A 21850-nucleotide genomic window follows, 5' to 3' on the forward strand; every position below is an offset into this window, starting at 1 on the left:
TTGCGATCTTCATGAATCCTCTTGCTTTCAAAAGGTTGCTTCTTTGATGTTTTTCGCCATGTCCATAGTTTTCTTTGTTGATAAATTACCACAAAAGGTTACATGCTTCTTTTATATCTTCAACGAAAAAAGGTCGTGTCTTTGATGCCTTCTCCTTGAGCTGTCTTGTTTGATTGCCTTGTTTTGTTGACTAGATTTGGACTGTGGGTCTGGAGGGTAGTTATTCTGATGTTTTTACTTGTGACTAGTGACCTTCTATTCCGAGTGTTGTTTTAGTTGAAAAGGGGTCGTTATCGGGTTGTGAGTCTGTTAAATCCCCTTGAGTCCTTGTTCTGTGGCTGCCTCCAAAGGGTGCCCCTGGATCTTTGGTGTGGGTCCTGGGGTTTCCTTTTGTTACTTGTATTGTACTGGATTATCTTTAGTCAAGTTGTTTTGCTTTCGTTTGAGATGTTTTTTAGTAATCCAACATTCTCTTCTTATTGTAGGACTAGTTGGCCTCATGTCTTCTCGCAAAAATATTGTTGAGACGTCTTTCCAAGTCCCTGAAGGCATGGCTGATTAGGTGGATTCTATGGTTCTTCTGTGTGTTTCTGTGGTGGATACTGAGTTTTGTGTAGAGCTGCGAAAACATCATAGGGTGTGTAGTAGCGATGCCCAGGAGAGGGACCATGAGCTTGTAGCGCCTGGCTCTGACGAGAGGGTTTGTTTTCCCACCTCAGTCGAGGCGGAGCGTCCCTTCTTCTACGCCTATGAATATTTCTTTAGCCAGTTGAACATTACTTTTCCTTTTACTGATTTTGAGACCGATTTATTGTGGTCGTGTAATGTTGCCCCATCCCAACTTCACCCCAATTCCTGGGGTTTCATAAAAATCTTTCAGTTGCTGTGTCAAGAATTAGGCGTCAAACCTTCTCAGACTCTTTTCCTCTATCTCTTTGTTTCGGCTAAGCCCGGGGCTACTTCTAAAAAGAAAGCTTCTTGGGTTTCTTTTAGATCTGCCTAAGGACACAAAGTTTTTGCCATGTACGATGAGTCCTTTAAGGATTTCAAAAACTATTTCTTTAAAGTTCGAGTTGTTGAGGGGTCCCGCCCCTTTTTTCTTGACGAGAATGATGAGCCTGCTTTTCCTCTGGAATGGCAAAAGAATGTGACAGTGTCTCGTTATACCTGGGAGATGCTTGACGAGGTTGAGCGGGCTTTTGTGATTGTTCTAGAGGACATATGGGGGGAACCCCCCATCTTGATACCAAAAAGTTTCTGGGGACCGATCCCTGGTCCGAACTGTGTTGGGTACTATCCGACTTATTTTTTTATCCTTTGTTTCTTTAGCTTTGCTTCCTCTTGTCCTGCAATTGTAATGCTTTACTGTGGTTGATTCTGTTTTTTAGAGATGTCAAAAAATAATGACTCTATGAAGGCCTTCAAAAAGGCAAGGAAGGCTGCTGCTGCTCAAAACATATCGGCCAAGGCGGCAGGAGAGAGGTCTTCTCAAGTTCAAGGGAAGCCGCCCGTGCCGAGTTCACCCGGGCCAATGAGGGTGATCCCTACTCCCCGGGTTCGTCTGGCTGACCCTCCACAAACTTCAGCCACTGCTTCTGGCGCTCCTCCTCCGAAAAAGCAAAAAACATATGAGCCCTTTAACCTTGATGCCCATGATTTTGATGCTGTCGAGTTTGTTGACCAGCAAATTGCCCCCTATGGAGGTCTTTCAATGGATGATGTGTCCATTCTTCATCACCTGGAGTTTATAACTAAAAGTAGTGTGAAGATGGCTCATATGGGCGCGGCTCTTTTTCGAACTGCTCAGGGTATCCTGGTCCATGCTACCAAGTCTTTCATGATGGAGGCTAAGTCGGAGTTTGATAGGATAAAAGGTTTGAAGGAGGAGCTGGAGGTAAAGTTAGCGCAGGTGGAGAAAGAATTAGAGGGTGAAAAGGCTAGTTCGGTGGCTTTCGCGGCTTCTGTGAAGTTGGCCGAAGACACTGCGCTGAAGCACAAGGAGAGATATGTTTCGGCTTACAGGAAAGTGGTGCGTCTCTGGGGTGAATTGGAAACTACCCGGGATGATTATGCCGAGCTCCAGGATCACCTTGTGGGCAGTGTGACTGCTGCTTATGAGAACTTAAAGGAGCAGGTTCGGGTTCATGCACCCGAGCTCGACCTTGCCCTCTTTAGTCTTGACAATGTTGTGAGGGATGGTAAGACTGTCCCTGACGACCCTAATGATGATGATGCTGAGCCTCCTCCTGCGCCTGCCACCAAGGCTTCTGTCGTGCCGACTTCTTCAACTCCTGCAGCCAGAATTAAGTCGGAACCTGACTGTCAAATCTTGAACCGAGAGGATGGGATAATGGATGCTGTGCCTCTACAAACTCGCCCTCCTTCGCCCCATGTTGATGCAGCTACTGGGAAGCCTCTGGATCCTCTTTAGTTATTCTTGATGTTGTGTGTAGTTAGCCCGACTTGTGGGCTTTTGAAATTTGCTTTTGTAAATGGTATTTGTTGACTGTTGACACTTTCTTAGTTGCTTGTTTAGCAACTTTATTTTGAAAAACAAAGTCGTTTCCAGGCTTTTGGGCTGACCTTGGTGGCCTCTGAAGCTTACTTTTATTATAACTGTATTTCTATATCATGTATGTCTGCATTTGTTTTGGTACCTTTGTAGGCTTTGGGAGTGTTGGAACTTTGTCTGACCCGATTGGCTTGATTCCTCTGCCTGATGTTATTTTCAGCAATTTATTTTGTTTGAACTTTGCTCAGGTCTTTGTAAGGAATTACGCTGTGGTTGCTGATTTTGTCAGGTCGGTTTTTTGCTCCTGTTGTTGTTTGTAACCCTCTTTTTTGGATCTTATTTAGGTCTCTTTCAGGAGTTATTTTTGTAGCTTTGTGTTTTGGGTTGACTTCATCATGTCGGGCCCTTCTAAGTTATTTTGTAATCCTCTTTCTTGGATCTTGTTCAGATCTCTTTCAGTGATTACTTTGATAACTTTTTTGTGGGAGTCCGACTTTATCATGTCGGGCTCTTCAAAGTTATTTTTGTAATCCTCTTTCTTGGACTTTGTTCAGGTCTCTTTCAGGGATTACTTCTATAACTTTCTGCTTTAGGCTGACTTACGTCGGGTCTTTCAAAGTTAATTTTGTAATCCTCTTTCTTGGACCTTGTTTAGGTCTCTTTCAGGGATTACTTTTATAACTTTTTGTGGGAGTCCGACTTCATCATGTCGGGCTCTTCAAAGTTATTTTTGTAATCCTCTTTCTTGGACTTTGTTCAGGTCTCTTTCAGGGATTACTTTTATAACTTTTTTGTGGGAGTCTGACTTCATCATGTCGGGCTCTTCAAAGTTATTTTTGTAATCCTCTTTCTCTGACCTTGTTCAGGTCTCTTTCAGGGATTACTTCTATAACTTTTTCGTGGGAGTCCGACTTCATCATGTCGGGCTCTTCAAAGTTATTTTTGTAATCTTCTTTCTTGGACCTTGTTCAGGTCTCTTTCAGTGATAACTTTTATTTTTTTGTGGGAGTCCGACTTCATCATGTCGGGCTCTTCTAAGTTATAGTAATCCTCTTTTATAGGGCTGGCCAGACCTCTTTCCAAGGCTTTACTTATAACTTGGTTTATTGCGACTGGTCCCACTTCTTCACGTCGGCCAGTTTTTTAAGTTATTTTATAGCAATCCATTTTATTAGGACCTCGTCAGGTCCTTTCTATGGATCACTTTCTATAACTTCTTGCATTATTCTATTTTCATCTTTGTCGATTTTGTAGAGATTGGGTTTTAACCCTCGTTTGGTCGACCTTTTAATGAATTTGGTTTTCATCTTTGGTCTTTATCGTGATCGCGTAGTGAATTTGTCTTTCACTTTCTGTCGATCTGTAGCTCTATAATCAGACGATGAATGTTTCACATTAATGCGGCTTGAGCATTTGTAGAAGATCTAAACAGATTTTATTAAAAAAGCAAATACAAATATATACATGCGGGAAGTTAATCCTCTAAGTTAGGTGATTTATAGGTCTTGGCTTGGCGCTTCATTAAAAAACATTTTCAGGAAAAAGAGTGTGCCTTATCCTCAGCAAAAACATTCTTAGGTTGCAGGCGTGCCATGACCTAGGAAGCTCTCGCCCCTCGAGTTCGGACAGTATGTAGTAGCCCTTTCCAAGAACTTCTATGACTCGGTAGGGTCCCTTCCAATTTGCTGCCAGCTTTCCTTCTCCAGGTCGAGTTGTTCTGATATCATTTCGGATTAGGATGAGGTCGTTCTTAGCAAAAACTCTCTGCACGACCTTTTGATTGTATCTTGCAGCCATTCGTCATTTTAATGCTTCTTCCCTAATCCGAGCTCTTTCCCGAATTTCCGGAAGTAGGTCGAGCTCTTCCCTTTAAAGTTGGGAGTTGGCTTCTTCGCTATAGTGGATCACTCTAGGAGACTTTTCTTCGATCTCCACTGGGATCATTGCCTCCATTCCATATGCTAATCAGAAAGGTGATTCCTTTGTGGTGGAATGTGGCGTTGTTCGATATGCCTATAAGACTTGTGGGAACTCCTCGGCCCAGGCTCCTTTTGTGTCCTGTAATCTCCGTTTCAATCCAATCAGTATGACTTTGTTGGCAGCTTTGGCTTGTCCATTGGCTTGGGGATGTTCTACGGAATTGAATTGCTGTTTTATATTCAAGTCGGCCACTAGCTTTCTGAAGCCTGCATCTGTGAACTGGGTACCATTGTTTCTGGTGATGGAGTATGGAACTCCGAACCTTGTGACAATGTTCCTATATAGGAATTTTTGACTTCTTTGAGCAGTAGAATTAGTTAGGGATTCTGCCTCGATCTACTTTGTGAAATAATCTATACCTACTATGAGGAATTTGACTTGTCTCGATCCCTGAGGGAAGGGTCCGAGAAGGTTGAGTCCCCATTTTGTGAATGGCCAAGGTGAGGTTACGCTGATGAGCTCCTCTGGTGGGACGATGTGAAAGTTGGCATGTTTCTGATAGGATGGACACGTCTTTACGAACTCTGTGGCTTCCTTTTGTAGAGTTGGCCAATAGAACCCTGCGCGAAGTACTTTTTTGGTAAGTGCCTGTGCTCCTAAGTGATTGCCACAAATGCCACTGTGTACTTCTTCTAGGACTTCCTTTGTGTTAGAAATCGGTACACATTTTAACAATTGTATTGAAATCCCTCTTTTGTATAGGGTATCGTTTATGATAGTGTAGTATTGTGCCTCCCGTTTCAACCTCTTTGCCTCCTTTTCTTCTGCGGGGAGTGCTTCTATTTTGAGGTAGTTAATTATGGGAGTCATCCATCCTTGATCCTGACCTGTTATGGTCAGGATTTTTTCTTCTTCTGAGATTGATGGATTTTGTAGAATTTCTTGGATGAGGCTTCTATTGTTGCCCCCTGGTTTGGTGCTGGCTAGTTTTGAGACAGCTCGGGCATTCTGTTCTCGGGGTATGTGACGGATCTCATATTCTCCGAGTTGTCTGAGTTGTTCTCTAGTTTTGTCCAAGTATTTTTTCATAGTGGGGTCTTTGGCTTGATAGCTTCCTGCTATTTGTGAAGTGACTACCTGTGAGTCGCTAAAGATGATAAGCTTTTGAGCTCCAACTTCCCTAGCCAGCTTTAAACCAGCTAGAAGTGCCTCATATTCCGCTTGGTTGTTTGAGGCAGGGAACCCGAATTTGAGGGAGAGTTCGATTTGGATTCCTTGGTCGCTTTCAATTATCACACCCACGCCGCTTCCAGTTTTATTTGATGATCCGTCGACGTAGAGATTCTATTTTGTAGGGTTTTCCGGTGTATCTGTAAATTCTGTAATGAAGTCAGCCAGGTATTGTGACTTGATGGCTGTCCGTGCTTCGTATTTAAGATCGAATTCGGACAACTCGACTACCCATTGCAAGATTCTGCCTGCCAGGTCTGTTTTCTATAAGATCCCTTTTATGGGTTGGTTGGTCCGGATCCTGATGGTGTGGGCTTAGAAGTATGGACGGAGTCGTCAAGATGTTAGTATGAGAGCGTAGGCAAACTTTTCTATTTTTTGGTAGTTCAGCTCGGCTCCCTGTAGCGCTTTACTGATGAAGTATATGGGTTGCTGCCCGTTGTCGTCTTCTCGGACTAGTGCTGAGGCTACTGCCCGACTTCCTACTGCAAGGTACAATATGAGTGGTTCTCCTTTCCATGGCCGAGTTAGGATAGGTGACTATCCCAGGAATCTTTTGAAATATTGGAAGGCCTGCTCGCACTCTGTTGTCTATTCGAACTTCTTTCCCTTCCTTAGAGTAGCGTAGAAGAGAAGAGATCTTATTGCCGATCTGGCTATAAATCTGGGCAAGGCTGTCAACCTCCCGTTGAGTTGTTGGACCTCTTTGACATAAGTCAGACTCTTCATGTCGAGTATGGCCCGACATTTATCCGAGTTTGCCTCAATTCCTCTCTGTGTGAGCATAAAGCCCAAGAATTTGCCAGCTTCCACTATGAAGGTGTATTTTGCGGGATTGAGTCGTATGCCATGTCGTCTTATAGTGTCGAATACTTGGGTCAGGTTGGACAATATCATCTCTTCATTTTGTATCTTTATGAGCATGTCGTCCACGTAGACTTCCATGATTTTTCCGATATGATTCGAGAAGACCTTATTCATTAACCTCTGCTAAGTAGCTCCCACATTCTTAAGACCAAAAGGCATGACGATGTAGCAGTAGTTTACTTTCGGAGTTAAGAATGAAGTTTTTTCTTGGTCGGGTGGATACATTGGGATTTGATTGTATCCCGAGTATGCGTCCATAAATGAGAGGTATTTATATCCGGAGGAGGCATTGACCAGTGCATCGATACTTGGGAGTGGATAAGAATCTTTTGGGCAGGCTTTATTGAGATCAGTGTAGTCAGTACACATTCGCCACTTTTCATTTGATTTTTTCGCCAAGACGACGTTAGCCAGCTATAGTGGGTATTTGAGTTCTAATCCTGCCTCCAGTAGAGCTTATACCTGCTCTTCCACAGCTTGAAAGCGTTCTGGTCCGAGCTTCCTTCGCCTCTGTTGCACTAGCCGAGATCCTGGGTAGACTGCTAGCTTGTGGCACATTAACTTGGGGTCTATGCCTGGCATGTCTGCTGTCTTCCATGCAAAGATGTCTACGTTATCTCGTAAAAATTGTATGAATGATTCCTTTATGTCTCCATGTAGGATTGTGCCGATATTGGTTGTTTGGTCCGGGGTATCCCCAATATGAACTTTCTCTATTTCGCCTTCAGGTTGTGGGCGAAATTCTTCCCGCCTCTGAACTCTACTGAGCTCGATTGTGTGGAATTCTTTTCCTTTGCTTCTGAGGTCTAGACTTTCGTTGTAACAGCGATGTGCTGTCTTCTGATCTGCTTTTATTGTAGCTATTCTTTCTGGAGTTGGAAATTTCATGCATAGATGTGGAGTTGAGACTATTGCACCAAGCTGATTTAATGTTGTCCGGCCTATTAAGGCGTTATAGGCTGAACCTACGTCGACCACGATGTAGTCTATCTTGAGTGTTCTTGATTGGTTTCCTTTTCCAAAGGTTGTGTGTAGTGATATGTATCCCAATGGTTGAACCGGGGTGTATCCTAGTCCGAACAGGCTGTTCAAATATGCACTGAGCTCCTTTTCTTCCAAACCGAGCTTGTTGAAGGCAGTTTTGAACAAGATGTCGGCGGAGCTCCCCTGGTCTATCAGTGTGCGGTGGAGGTTTGTGTTCGCCAGTATAACCGTGATGACCATGGGATCTGAGATTACCTGAGATTACCTCGGATGCATCTTCTTTGGTGAAGGTAATCGGGGGGATGTCGAGCGCTTCCCCCTTTCCCTTAACATGATATACCTCTTTAAGATTTCTTTTGCGAGATAATTTGGAGACTCCTCCTCCTGCAAATCCGCTGTATATCATGTGAACGTGTCTTTCTGGTGTACAAAGTGACTTCTCGGCTCGTCCAACGTCCTCTTCCCTTCTTCTTTTTCTTTGCTCATCGTTCCGGGTGGCCAGAAACCGATCTAGCTTCCCCTCTCGTACTAGCTTTTCGATGACATTTTTTAAGTCAAAACATTCATTGGTGGAGTGCTCGCGGATTCGATGGTATTCACAATATTCATCTCGATTTCCTCCTCCTTTTTTGCCTTTGAGTGGTCGAGCTGGGGGTATTCTTTCAGTGTTACATACCCCTCTGTAGACATCCACGAGAGACACCCGAAGGGGGTGTAATTGTGATATTTTTTTGGTTTTTTCTCCATGTTGATCTTCCTTCTTTTTGGATTCTTTCCCCTTATCCCGGGAGGTAAATCCGAATTTCGAAGTCTCTCCTAGTCGAGAGTTTTTCTCCATGTTGATGTATTTTTCTGCTCGTTCTTGTACTTTGTTCAGAGATCTGGGGTATTTTTTTGATATAGATTGGCTAAAAGGTCCCTCTCGCAAGCCATTGATGAGGCCCATAATGGCAGCCTCTGTTGGTAGGTTCTGTATGTCTAGGCATATTTTGTTGAATCTTTCCATGTAGTTGCGGAGAGTTTTCCGTTCTCCTTGCTTGATTCCTAATAGACTTGGAGCGTGCTTAGCCTTGTCTTTTTGGATGGAGAATCTAGCCAAAGACTTCTTGGCTAAGTCGTCGAAACTAGAGATAGACCTAGGAGGTAGATTGTCGAGCCATCTAATTGTCGTCTTTGTTAAGGTAGTCAGAAAGGCTTTGCAAAGAACTGCATCTGAGGCGTCGATGAGGTACATTCTACTTCTGAAATTGCTGAGATGATGGTCGGGATCTGTAATGCCGTCGTACAGAGTCATATCTGGGAGTTTAAAGTCTTTAGGGATTTCGGTCTTCATGATCTCCTTGGTGAATGGATCTTGTTCCTTGCGGGAGCTGTCCTCATGAGGGGATCGGTTGGCTTTGGTTTTGAGATCGACTTTGAGTTTTAGGAGTTTGTCCTCCAATTCCCGGCGTCGCCTTATTTCCTTTTGTAGGTCTTTCTCAGCTTCTCATTGACGTAGGGCGTCTTCCTCAAGTTGTTTTAAACGATCTTGAAGCATCTCCATGGCTCCCGCGTTTGAATTCTTTTTGTTGTTAAGTTGAGGAGTATCCTTTGGGGTAGTGTCCGCGTTTTTGTGCGGCGTTCTATCCTCTAGATCTGAATTGTGATCGTTGTCATGGTTGTCCACCATAATGATGGTATGACTTCCAGGTTCCCCGGCAACGGCGCCAATGTTCCGAGGGTTACCTGAAACTGTAGGTCAATCTCGGACGAGATCTTCGGTGCTGGTCGGAACGGTTGTGTCCGACGTGTTGGACTTGGTGGTGGTGCTGATTCCTTCGTCCCCGGAGGGAGGGGGTTCCTGCAAGGGACTCCGATACTTAAGTTAGCAAGGGTATTAAGCAGGTATTGAGTAGAATCAGAGTATGAGTTATACTTGGGTGCTCTAGTGTATTTATAATGGTGTGGAGTGATCTTTTTAGATAAGATAAGTTAGTTATCTTATCCTATCTTATCTTATCTTTGACTGGGGTCCTCGTATCTTCAAGGGAACCGCCCTTATCTCTATGGGCTTGGGCTGCCATTGGATTTGGGTCGTGTTCCTCTATTTGGGCCCTTTACTGGGCTTTCCTAACAATTTGGCCGAGCTCTTTAGAGAAGAGGTCGGGTAGCTTGACCTGAGGAGGTCGGTCGTCTCGTTGCCAATCATCCCGGGTCGAACAGCTCGACCCTAGGTATGAACAGGAGTCGACCTCCTTGGTCCGTTCCCGGCGGGTCTCGGTTAGGTTAAGTATCTAATCGTGACCATTGATTACTATATCAAGTGGATTAAGGCAGAGCCATTGGCCAGCATATTATCGGCAAACTATCGAAAGTTCATGTGGAGGCAAGTGGTCTCTAGGTTTGGAATCCTTAAGGTCGTTATCTCGGATAACGGGATGCAGTTCATGGATGACAAGTTCGGCAAGTTCCTCTCAGGATTGGGGATCAAACAGAAGTTCTCCTCAGTCGAGCACCCGCAGAGCAATGGCCAAGTAGAAGCGACAAACAAAATCATCCTTCAAGGCCTAAGGAAATGACTAGACCAGAAAAAAGGCTTGTGGGCAGACGAGCTGGCCTCGGTCCTTTGGTCATATAGGACAACGCTGCAATTCTCTATCAGGGAAATGCCTTTCCGGCTTACCTACGGGGTCGACGCGATAATCCCTGTGGAAATTGGGGAACCAAGCCCAAGGATGCTTCTTGGGGGCGTTGACGAGGCTGTGGAGAAGGACCTGATCGACGAAATCAGGGAGATGACCCATTTGACAGAAACTGCATTAAAGCAAAGGGTAGCTTTAAGGTAAAACGCCAAAGTGCTAAAAAGGAGCTTCGAACCAGACGACCTAGTCCTGTGGCGAAACGACATCGAGTTACCTACTCCGAGAGAAGGCAAACTAGCGGCTAATTGGAAAGGACCATACAGAGTAAGAGAAGTACTCGGTAAGGGGGCCTACAAGTTAGAGCGTTTGGACGGGAGCGAGGTGCCAAGAACGTGGAATGCAGCAAACTTGAAAAAATTCTACCCTTAAACGACGACCCCGCGACTTGACGGTTTCTTTTATTTTGCTCATCACTTTGTTATCTTGTTTCATTCCATTATAAATATTTCGTTTACTACTGTTCGTTGCTTTGTCATTTTACCTTGTTATCTCATCTCGTTATAAATACCATGAATACTTGCATTGTGTAATTTTTATGATTTTAAAGTTACATGTTTTATCTTTATTTTTCCTTCCACCGCTAACCGGGACTGATCACCCCAGGAACCTTAGTCAACGCAAAAGAATGCCACAAAGGTAATACATACGGCCTACCGGCCAAACGATAAAGCTCAAAAATAAGAAAGCTACAAATATTTTTCAAAGGTAACTAGTCAGCCCAAGAACAATATAAAGTAAGTCATTATAAGTACCACAGAACAAGGGCATCACATCGGCCCAACAAGTTAAAAAGTACTATAAAATAAGGGAATCGCATTGGCCCAACAAGTTAAAACAACAAATTACAAAAGGACAAGTTAAAATAACTAAGACGAAAATTACTGAGGAGTCCCCGATTTCTTGGGAATGTCTACAATCTTGCCATCCTGAACCATCTTGAAGGCCCCAACTAAGGAGGTATCGAGATCCGAAGCCAAGACGGAAACCTTGGGCCTTGATCGCATCCTTGGTAGCCTTAACAACCTTCTTAGCTTCCCTCACAATGTCTTTATTTCTTTTCATCAAGGAAGCGACCTCCTGCTGCGTGGCCTGGGCTGACCTCTCGACCTCGTTGTGCTTCTCCTCCAAATCTTTTAATTTTTTCTCCAAATCTTTAACCTTGGCCCCAGCAGAAACGGCTTGACCCCGAGCAGTGTTCAATTCCTTGAAGACGGAGAGGTCACGCTCCACCAACCTATTGATCTTGGTAGCGTCCTCCTCTAACCTTTTTATCTTTCTCGGCAAGTTGGGTTTTCAACTCAGTAATGTCTTTCTGAGAGGCACGAAGTTTCCCCTCCAGAGCCTGGCACTGAGCCAAAACGGGCTCCACCATCCATGCAATGGCTGCGGCTCGGAGGAGGTTACGATTGGTCCACCTCACCTGAGCGGCAAGGTCCTCCTCTCGAAAGAATCCCTCAGTCCCAGGGAGAAGTTGAGAATCAATAAAATGACCACCGTCAAAGTTAATCTCCATCACCGTTAGACTCTTCCCCGCCGGATCCTTTCGTTTCTTGGGGTTAGGCACAATGACCAGGTCAAAGTCAGCCTCGGGACTAACTTCCCGCTCTTCAATCGGCTCTTTTATAGCCACATCCTCTGAAGAGTACTCAGCTGGGGCGTCCCCAGAAGGCTGGAAATTACCTTGACCCTCTACAGCAACCCGACCACTCCCCTCACCAATGACATCGAGACCCGGGACCTCCGAATGAGTCGCCGAGGATTCGTCGTCATCACTTCCACCAAGAAAATGGGTCATAAGCTCAACCATAGTAGTTTTTTCGGCAGCCACGGAAACTGCACAAATAAACACAAGTACTGAAGTCAATAAATAGAGAGTCAAAAACCCTGGAAGCATAGGAATCAAGGAAAGCAAACAAAGAAGGATAAAAATAATGATTTACCTACATGGGACCGACCGATCTTCCAGTCTCCCATCACTAGATGAGGGTTTAGATTTTTATGGCCGAAGATCGCCAACAGTATGTCGGCTATCCGACGGTTCTCCTGACCTAACCCCTCATATGTCTTTTTTATCAGATAATCCGAACCGGCCCCAAAACTCCAGTAGGTCAGAATCCGTCTTTTCCCCTCCAGGGTAAGCCAAAAGGGGTGATGACCCGGGGTGGGCCTTTCTTTAAAAAGGGTACTCTTGAAGCCATGAAAAGAGTCCTCAAAGAGACCAAAGATCCTACGACCCTGGACGGCCCGGAAAGATATGTAACCCTTCTTTGTTTATCTCTCTCTCGAGAGGGGTTTGTCAATAGAAAGAGATAAAGAAACACATTCACGGAGGCCAGGAGCTCCAGATATTCACACACTAATTCAAAACACCAAATGGCGGCCCAGCTGTTGGGATGGAGCTGTGACAGGGCAACGTCACAGCGATTTAATAGCGAAATGATGAAAGGAGAAAAGGGAAGCCAGAGGCCCAACGTGGTAAACATGGGCTTGTACACCCATAACCAGTCGACCACCCTAGGAGAGGCCATATTTTTTTGGCATACCCTTTTGTGATTGCTAGGAACATAGACCTTGTAGTTTGCCTCCTCAGGACCTCCCTTGCACAAGGAACCAGAATCTCCAAGAGTCTGAAGCTCCTCTTTGATTATCCGAGACGGCGTATCCTTCACGTCCGAGATAACCCACATGTAAAAATCGATGACGTTTGGCGCCATTGGTGGTCGAGCTATACCTACAGTGGGGGCACCACTCAAGTCAACTTGGGAGATCGCAAGCTCGGAGGATAAATAAAAAAAGATTTATAACTAAGCACACTGCTAATCCATGCTACTTACGCTAATATCTAGAGCCTAGATTCAAGAAACAGACACCTAAATGATACCCCCTAGCAACTATCTAATGTAGGCTACGTCGATTCAAGCAAACATGAACCAAAGTGAAACAGAAAAGTGGCATGCATTGATCAATAAAAATAACGAAAGCAACAATTATATAGCAACAATGAAATTAGCGAAAGGAGCACAAAGCACTTACCAGGGAAGTATGCAAGAGGTAGAAAAAGAAGCAAATGAAGGAAAGTGCACAGAATCCCCCGGCCAAGAGCAATTTAGAAAACAAAAGCAATAAGCAAAAGCAGCAAAAAAGGTAGAAATGAATGAAATGAAGAAGAAAGGGAGTTTTGAGGGAGGTAGAATGATAACCGTCAAAGAGGAAGCGCGAAAAGATAGGGGCATAATAGTCCTTTCCCTTGGATTTTCAAATCAATCATAATGAGCATTAAATGCTCAGCGCGAAGTTCAAAGCGACGCACCCAGTTGCAAATGGGGGCAATGCACGCGTACGGGATTGCGGTCTCCACTGACGGATATCCGACTTAAGGAGAAATCAACCAGGGAAAATGCGAGTAGCACAAACGCGCTAATCATCGCTCAGCCTCGTGATCAACACGTTGGGGGCATTGTTCCGACCCAGCCCATTAGCAAGCCGGGCACGGGTACCGAGTCACCGACCCGACGGGTCCTCCAACCCGCAAAACCTTTCTGGTCACAACACCTGAACAACTGGAAGGAAACTTCCAGAAAAGAGAACCTGCTCATGTGGGACTCAGTCGAGCAGAGAATATAAAAAAGGAGGGCCTTACCCCTCTCCAGAAGTACGTCACCTACCCTAACTCTAAATGCCGCTTTTGTACGAACCCTAACTTGAGCGTTGGAGTCCTTGCAGGTGTCCTCCCCTCTGGCCTCTTGCTACGATAGTTCGGATGAATCTTATTCTTAGAATCCGTCCAGGTCCATTTGCTAGCGAGTCACTAATCTCAGCGAGTCACTAATCCCAATCACTCTTTACTTTTGATCCATTCAAAATACGAGTAACTGAACAAAGATGTAATTGAAGCTTTGGTTGAATAGCAAAATATTATATTTTTTAATATGCTGCACTCAAATTCAAACTTTAACAATTATCAAATAATAAATAGAACTCTTAAATATGTGTGTAAATGTGAATTATGTGTAAAGGTGAGTTTATAATGTTTAGGACTAAAGATATCTAAGTCTAACTAATCCATCTGATGAAAAAATGAGGATATAAAATATTAGAGTATTAGCACGAAGGAGAAAAAGTGAGTATAAGATAGAAGCGGATTATTTTGAGGGGATGGATCCGGTCTACAATGGGTGCTGGGATAGGTTAAGGATATGGTATTAGTTTTGTCTTGTGTCTTTTATTTTGGCCTTACAAAGAGTCACATCAAATAAAAAATGACATGGCCTTCTTGTTATTCAAAATAATAATAATAATAACCAACTTAATTTTCTTTTCATTTTTTTATCACTTTTTTACTGTGTAAATTGTTGGAGATATTTTTATTGCTATTAATCAATATTTTGTATCAACATCTTATTTTATAATATTAAAATTTATAATTTAAAATTTAGTGTTGATTAAATATTAATTAAAAATAATAAATTTTATTAGTAAAGGATAATTACTCTTTTCATCCCATTAATTTTTCACTTGTCATGAATATAAATTAACCGGATTAAATAACTTTATCTAGGAATTATAGTCAATAAATTTTTATCTAAGTTCCAATTGAATAATAGATTTAAAGACAATATCCGTAGATTTGATTCGACAAATTGCATAGATCCAATCAAATAATATTAATTTTTGTTTTAAATGGCTGAGTTTGTAATATAAAAAAAATATTATTATTTTAAACAATTTTATTTTATTATCTAAACAAATAACATAGAATGATTAAATTATTGAATTAAAATTTTAAAATGATATATTTAAATTAAAACTTGTCCAAAAATAGTTAATGAAAAAAAAATCCAATTTTAAAAAATAATCCATAATAAATTTCATGATCCGATATCAAAATGATGTTTCTATGTAATTAATTATTCTGATGTTATTTTTCTATCACAATGACAATTGATTTAGTATTTTGTTTTTAATTAAGATTGTTTATGTTTTACTCGATTTTTAGTATATTTTGACAATATGTCAAATTAAGATTTATCAAGATTTTAATATTAAAAAATAGATACGACTTTTTTGAAAAAGAGTAAGTTCGACTCAAAAATTACTTAATTATGATTTTAAAATAATTTATGTCAAAATTACTAATGACAAATTTATAAAAAAAATACAAACAACATTAAGAAATAAATAATTAAATGAAGAAGACAATGAAAATATAAAAAAATTGATCAAAGCAAAATAATAACAAAATTCAAAGAAAATAAAAAAAATGTATTCACATACACTTATACTCCATTTTTCTGTTGCGTCGCTGAAATTGAGAATTTTGTGAGCTTACGTGATGATCTAGTATTATTAGTTGAAGTTCCTCACTTCTTCTAAATTTCTACTATTTATAGACCATAGGCTTGTTATAAAACATGTTTGTCCACTATCTTACTTCCTTTTTTTCTCAACCATGACCTTACTTTTGTCTTGTCTCCCAAATTTTGACATCTACATCTTCCTTAATATTCAAATTCCACATTTTCTTTAGTTTACTCCTTAAATTTAGCACCTATATTTATTCTAAAGGTCGAATAGCAGGCCTTGATACTTAAAAAAAGGAAGTAACTATCTTTCGATTTCGACTATTGTTCATACTCTGGGTCGAGCTGTCCGACCCAGGAAGTTCTACTGGCAAAGCGACCGCGACCTCTTCATGTCAGGACAATTCGACCTCTCCTCAAAGAGCTCGACCAAATTACCAGGAAAGCCAAGTAAAGGGCCCAAACAGAGGAACATGACCCGAATCCAAGGGCAGCTCAAAGCCTATAGAGATAAAGGCGGTTCCCTTAGAGATAAGATAACCTCGCACGAAGATAAAGATAAGATAAGATAACTAACTTATCTTATCTAAGAAATGTCTCTCTACACCATTATAAATACATTGGAGCACCCAGGTATAACTCACTCTCTGATTCTACAAAAAATCTGCCTAATACCCTTGCAGTCGGAGTCCCTTGCAGGTACCACCACCCTCCGGTGACGACGGATCGGCACCATCACCAAGTCCAACAAGTCGAGCATGACAGCTCCGACTAGTACAGAAGATCTCGTCCGAGATCGACTTACAGTTTCAGATAACCCTCGAAACAACTATCCTTGTACCATTTTTCTTCAACTTCAACTTACGTGTATTTACTTTTTGTAGTCAAAATTATTAGTAGTCAAAAACGTCCTCTTATCAAAAAATATTCATGTTTTTGTACCAACCGTTTATAATAATATAAAAAAAATTTTAATAATTAATTTTAAAAAAAATTAACAATTTAGTATTAAATTTCAAAATATAAAACAAATCATCAAATCACCACAAAAAAAGAGCTAAAATTCAATCCAAATCGATCCAACATGCTAAACACAAATCGGATTCTATATTTTCCCAAATCTGAACGGATCCGTTCCGTTTACACCCATTCTTAAACTTCTATCTTATCATTAAAAAGCAAAAAGACAAACACAAGCTCACATGCAGGTAGATAGAGTTCGGTACAATACATACTGCTACTACTGGTGTTACCATTATTGAAGCTAGGAAAAGAAAAGAAGAGAGGAAGTTGCAAAAAAATAATTATCATCAAAACAAAAACCAAACTATAACACTAGACCACTAGTGATAGATTCAGTTTCCCAAACGCTACCAACCGTACCCAAACAAACATGCACTCATCTAATCTTGACCAGAAACGCTCCTCAAGTTTTGCCACAAATATCTACATACACATACACTTTTGTCACGGCAAATTAAACAAATGCAACTTGGTGGCATATAAAATAAACTTTCACATACATAATAGAGTTTAATTTTGATGTATTGATAGGGTAAAATATTTTATATAATTATTTTATATTATTGTGCAATCAGATTCATCTGTATTATTTATACCATCAATAAAAATAGTAATTATTTTTTATGATGTGATATTATGTAATTAGATGTATATATAAAACTATTTTATACTAACATTACATCAAAATTAAATTATACATCATAATCCTATTAACAAAAGTAAGATTTTGATGTGATTATGCATTCTTTAAGACAAATTAATGAGCCTACAGGCTGTAGTCTGTAGTAGATAAAAAAGCACGAGTTGGATAAGGGGATAAAGCGAGCCTTAATTATAGGTTTAGAGTAGTGTTTGAAAATTGGGACAAAAAAAATTAAGAGTAAATATTTAAAAGGTCTTGCTAAAACATATATTTTAAACACACAGTAAATAATATATTTAATTTTGACATATGGTGAGTGTAAAACAATTTTATTTTTGTATTTAATTATGTAATCTCACATAATAAAAATAACTATTATTTATATTGAGATGTATGAATAATTATCCAAAATGTTTTAGATGCGATTGAACGAATATGTAAAACGTTTTATACTAAAAAAAATTAGAGTTATTGTTTAAGTGAAGTCAAATTGAAATTGAAACATAAATCAAATGTAAATTGATGTTTTGTTCAAAAACAAAAGTTATGACAATCAAATTTTGATTGTTATCTTATAAGAAAAAAATTTATAACAAAGAATTAATCTTTTTTTTTATTGAGCCATGCTTTATTCATTTTAATGATTTTATGATATGAATTTTATTTTATCATACAAACTTTTACTCTACTACTTTTTTGGAGTTTTTTTTATTAATTCTTATTTTATGTTATGATTTTGTTGGCAATCATAAAAAAGTAATTTTTCTTTAAGATATTTATTTGTACTACGAATAATATGTAAATTGTCAAAAGAAATCCTTTTACATAATCTAAATAAAAAATACTGAATTGAAACTTAAAGTTGGTAGAAAACAGAAGTTAGTTTTCTCTCAATTTCAATCTAAAGTATGCTCATATCCACTGATTAAATAAATAATTATTGGGACGAAATAATTCGTTAATTTTTTTGTAAGTATATATCTCCTTTTGATTTGCACAAAAAAAATTAATAAGAACAAAAATAATATAACCCTGTCGATTTTTCTCTGTCTCTTTTTTTGGAGAGAGAATTTTTTCTAATAAATTAAAAAAATATATGTAAGCCTTTTTTGTAACCTAAAACAATGGACGGAGAATTATAAAGATAATTTTAAAATATTTTTTATTAAAAAATGAATCTATTACTTAATAAAATTTTTTATTTTTAAGGGATAAAATCAATTTAAAAAGACCTTTTGTATCATTTAGAATATATATAAATTAATTTTATTTGTCTTTATTTTAGCTCCATGCTTTCTTTCCTTTGTAAAAAATTAATTCATTAAAATTAAATTCTAAAAAAAATTACCAAAAATTATTGAAAAGAGATTTTTTTATATTTCAATACATTAAATATATCAAAAACTTAAAAATTCTATTATTATATGTTTAAAATATACCTTAAACTAAATTCATATTTAAATTAGTTCTTAATGCATTTTAGATTATTGGACATGTTAATACTAAACAAATATTTATTATTTTAAAAGTTTTTGAGAATTATGAGAAGACAAATTAATTCTTTTGCTATTTCTAATAAAAAATTTTAATATGTAAACAACTAATTTTTTAATAAATTTTATTATAAGTAAGTAAATTTTTCATGTGTGTTGAAATTAACAAAATTCTGAATTATATTTGTAATTTATGTATATAGTAATGTGTGTTAAGAAAAAGAAGAAAAACATCAGGGAAACTCTTTAGCTATTAAGAGTCAATAATGGTGGTTGAAGAAACAAAAATAAGAAGAAAAATTTCTAACTATTGAAATAAGAAACAATAGTGATTAATTGGCAGTATAGGGAATGAAGATGCATGAATGAAAAGACTAAAGACGTTGAACTTAATTATTATTGAATGGCTGCTGTGTTGTACGTGCAATGTGAATATGGCCATCCTTAATAAGGAGTGGGCACCATGTGTTAGATATTAGGGATTTAATACCAGAGATTTGAAATACTAAATAGAAGATAAATATACGGTGAAAACTCAGGTGAAGTCGACTTTACATGAAGTTGATATCTGAGAGTTATTAGATAAAAATTTAGTCAAATCAATCATCGATTTTCAGATATCAACTTCACGTAAAGTTCACTGCATCTGAGTTTTCACATAAATATATACTTATTTTGAGTTTATAGTTGTTATAAGTCTAGTAATTAGAAGAGATAATATTTATATAAGAAATTTAGTACTTAAAAATAGCTCATCATGATGAATTTATTAGTCAACAAATAAATTAGATGAATATGCAAATCTTTTTTATAAGATGTATATATAATTTAATCAGGTCTTAATCATTAAATATTTAAATAAAAAAAAAATATTTTATCATATATACTAATCATAAAATCTGAGATCCAATAATACATATTAATATCTAAAATCCAAAATCAATTACTGATCACTTTGTGACTTACAAAAATAAAATACTTAAACATTTAGTCTATTTTTTCAAAGAGACAGAGACAAAAAATTAATGTATATGTGAAAACGCCTCTTATCACTACTTTCCTTTCAAATTTTGAAGTGATTCATAAAAGTCTTAAAAATGATGATAAAAAAAAAATGATGATATGATAAAGGCAACACAGTTAAAAGGATAAGTTCTGTTGGTTGTAGCGAGTATGCCATCATATCATAAGCAACTTTCATAGTCATAAATTTAATTAAAAACTAAAATTAAATTTTAAATATAATTTCACTTTTTATTTTTAAAATATTATTATAAAAGAGTTAATTACTTTCTAAACAACCGAGAGAAGAGTCCTCTGACAAATTATTTTTTAACATAATAAAAATGTACAGAGAATCAAATATAAAAGTCACATATTTATTCAACAATAAAAATATTAAATAATTAGTACATAAATCTATTTAATAATTTATATTCATATTTTTTTTACCGTATTTATCAATCTAATAAATTAAAGACTAATTTTTTTTGAATTTAAATTCTATTTAAAAATTTATTGTTAATCTATAGTAATTACATAAATAGGCTAATAAACTAATTATCAGGCACAAAGATATGACATAAAGAACAAAGTTCTTGTATCTTTTATTTTTAATGGAGATAATAAAAATGGAGCCAATGATTGTACTTGGATTGGTTTTAAAAATTCCCAATAAGTGATAACGAAGTATCTATAATTCTATATATCTTGATTTCTTGAAGTTCAAATGAAGTTTTCTGGAGAAGACAGCTCCTTATCCTTTCCCTTCTTGTCTCGTACTCTGTTTAAAAACACACACATGTGATTAGTGATCTAGTTTGCAAGATTCCAAACTCTGAATTATTGAGAGGGATGGATGGTGAATTGGTGATCCCCACTCGGAACGCGCCAAGTTTCTTCAAAGAGGTTCAGACTAGGAAAACATCGTTATTTACTTTAATTTTTAATGAAAACCAAAATGGGAAGCCAAACAGAATGGGCCACCGTCGTGGTTGGCAAACAATCCTTGACCTCCAGGTAGAGATTTGTAAAATACCTCACAAAACGACAAAGGATAAAAGATTTTGATTTTCTTTTAAGATCACGTGTAAATAACACGGAGATGTTTTTATATAAAGTTGATAGTTAAAAATGATTGAATAATATTATCGGTTAATTTTTTTGGATATTGGATAAGAATTGGTGTAATCCTTTAATATTGAAGTTATGGTGTTTTATAAAATTTTGGGAGCTATAGAATTCGCAGAGTGTAAATTGTCAGATCAAATTTTTTTAATTTATAAAGATAATATACAGACTGCATATTGTATTATTTTAATATTAAATTACAATACACAAATTTATATTATTTTAATATTAAATTATAATACATAGTCTGCAGTGCAATACGACACACCCTCAAAACACGATAAAACTCTATTTTTTGTAACATTAACTTAAAACTCTATTCACTCTTCCATATTAAAATAAAAAATTCGATATTATCATCCAACTACTTTCAACTCAATTTCAAATTTTCAAATATCTTTCTTTGTTTTTACTAATTTGAGAAATATTATATATTTTTTATATTTTTTTATTATTCAAATTAATTTAGAAAAAATATTTATCTTTTATACGATAAAAAATATACATAAAATATTTTATAAATACTATTTTTTGGCCTTATTTTATTAATGATCTCTTCAGATAGATTAGAATAGACTATAAGATAGATACAAGATAGCGTGTATATGAATAATTTGATTTTGAAAGCTCTAGCTAGTCAATAATGTTGTTCAAAACTTCAAATTATAATTGATTAGGCATTGAATATTATATAGGAAAAAAAATCTTTTTCTTAAAGGAAATTGACAAATTTGTATAAAGTAGTCTTTTTCTCTAGAAAAATTGATGTTCATTATTGAATGTCTTTTTCAGATGATCGTATAAGTTGAGTGAAAGTAAATGTAGCGATTTTATGGGAAGAAGGACCTTTTTTCTTTAATGTTACGTTGTTATAGAATAAAAATACAAAATTACAAGATCGTTCAGCCATATTTTATAGGAAGTTCTTTGATGGCATTAATTTTAGTGACTAAAAATAGCATAAATTTAATTTACAAATAAAATATTAACATATGGCATAACAAAAAAATTAAATCTAAAACTAAAATGATTCTTTCTCTTTTTTATAATTTTTTATAATTATATTT

Source organism: Arachis duranensis, chromosome 8 (assembly GCF_000817695.3).
Source record: "Arachis duranensis cultivar V14167 chromosome 8, aradu.V14167.gnm2.J7QH, whole genome shotgun sequence".
NCBI classification, from domain to species: Eukaryota; Viridiplantae; Streptophyta; class Magnoliopsida; order Fabales; family Fabaceae; genus Arachis; species Arachis duranensis.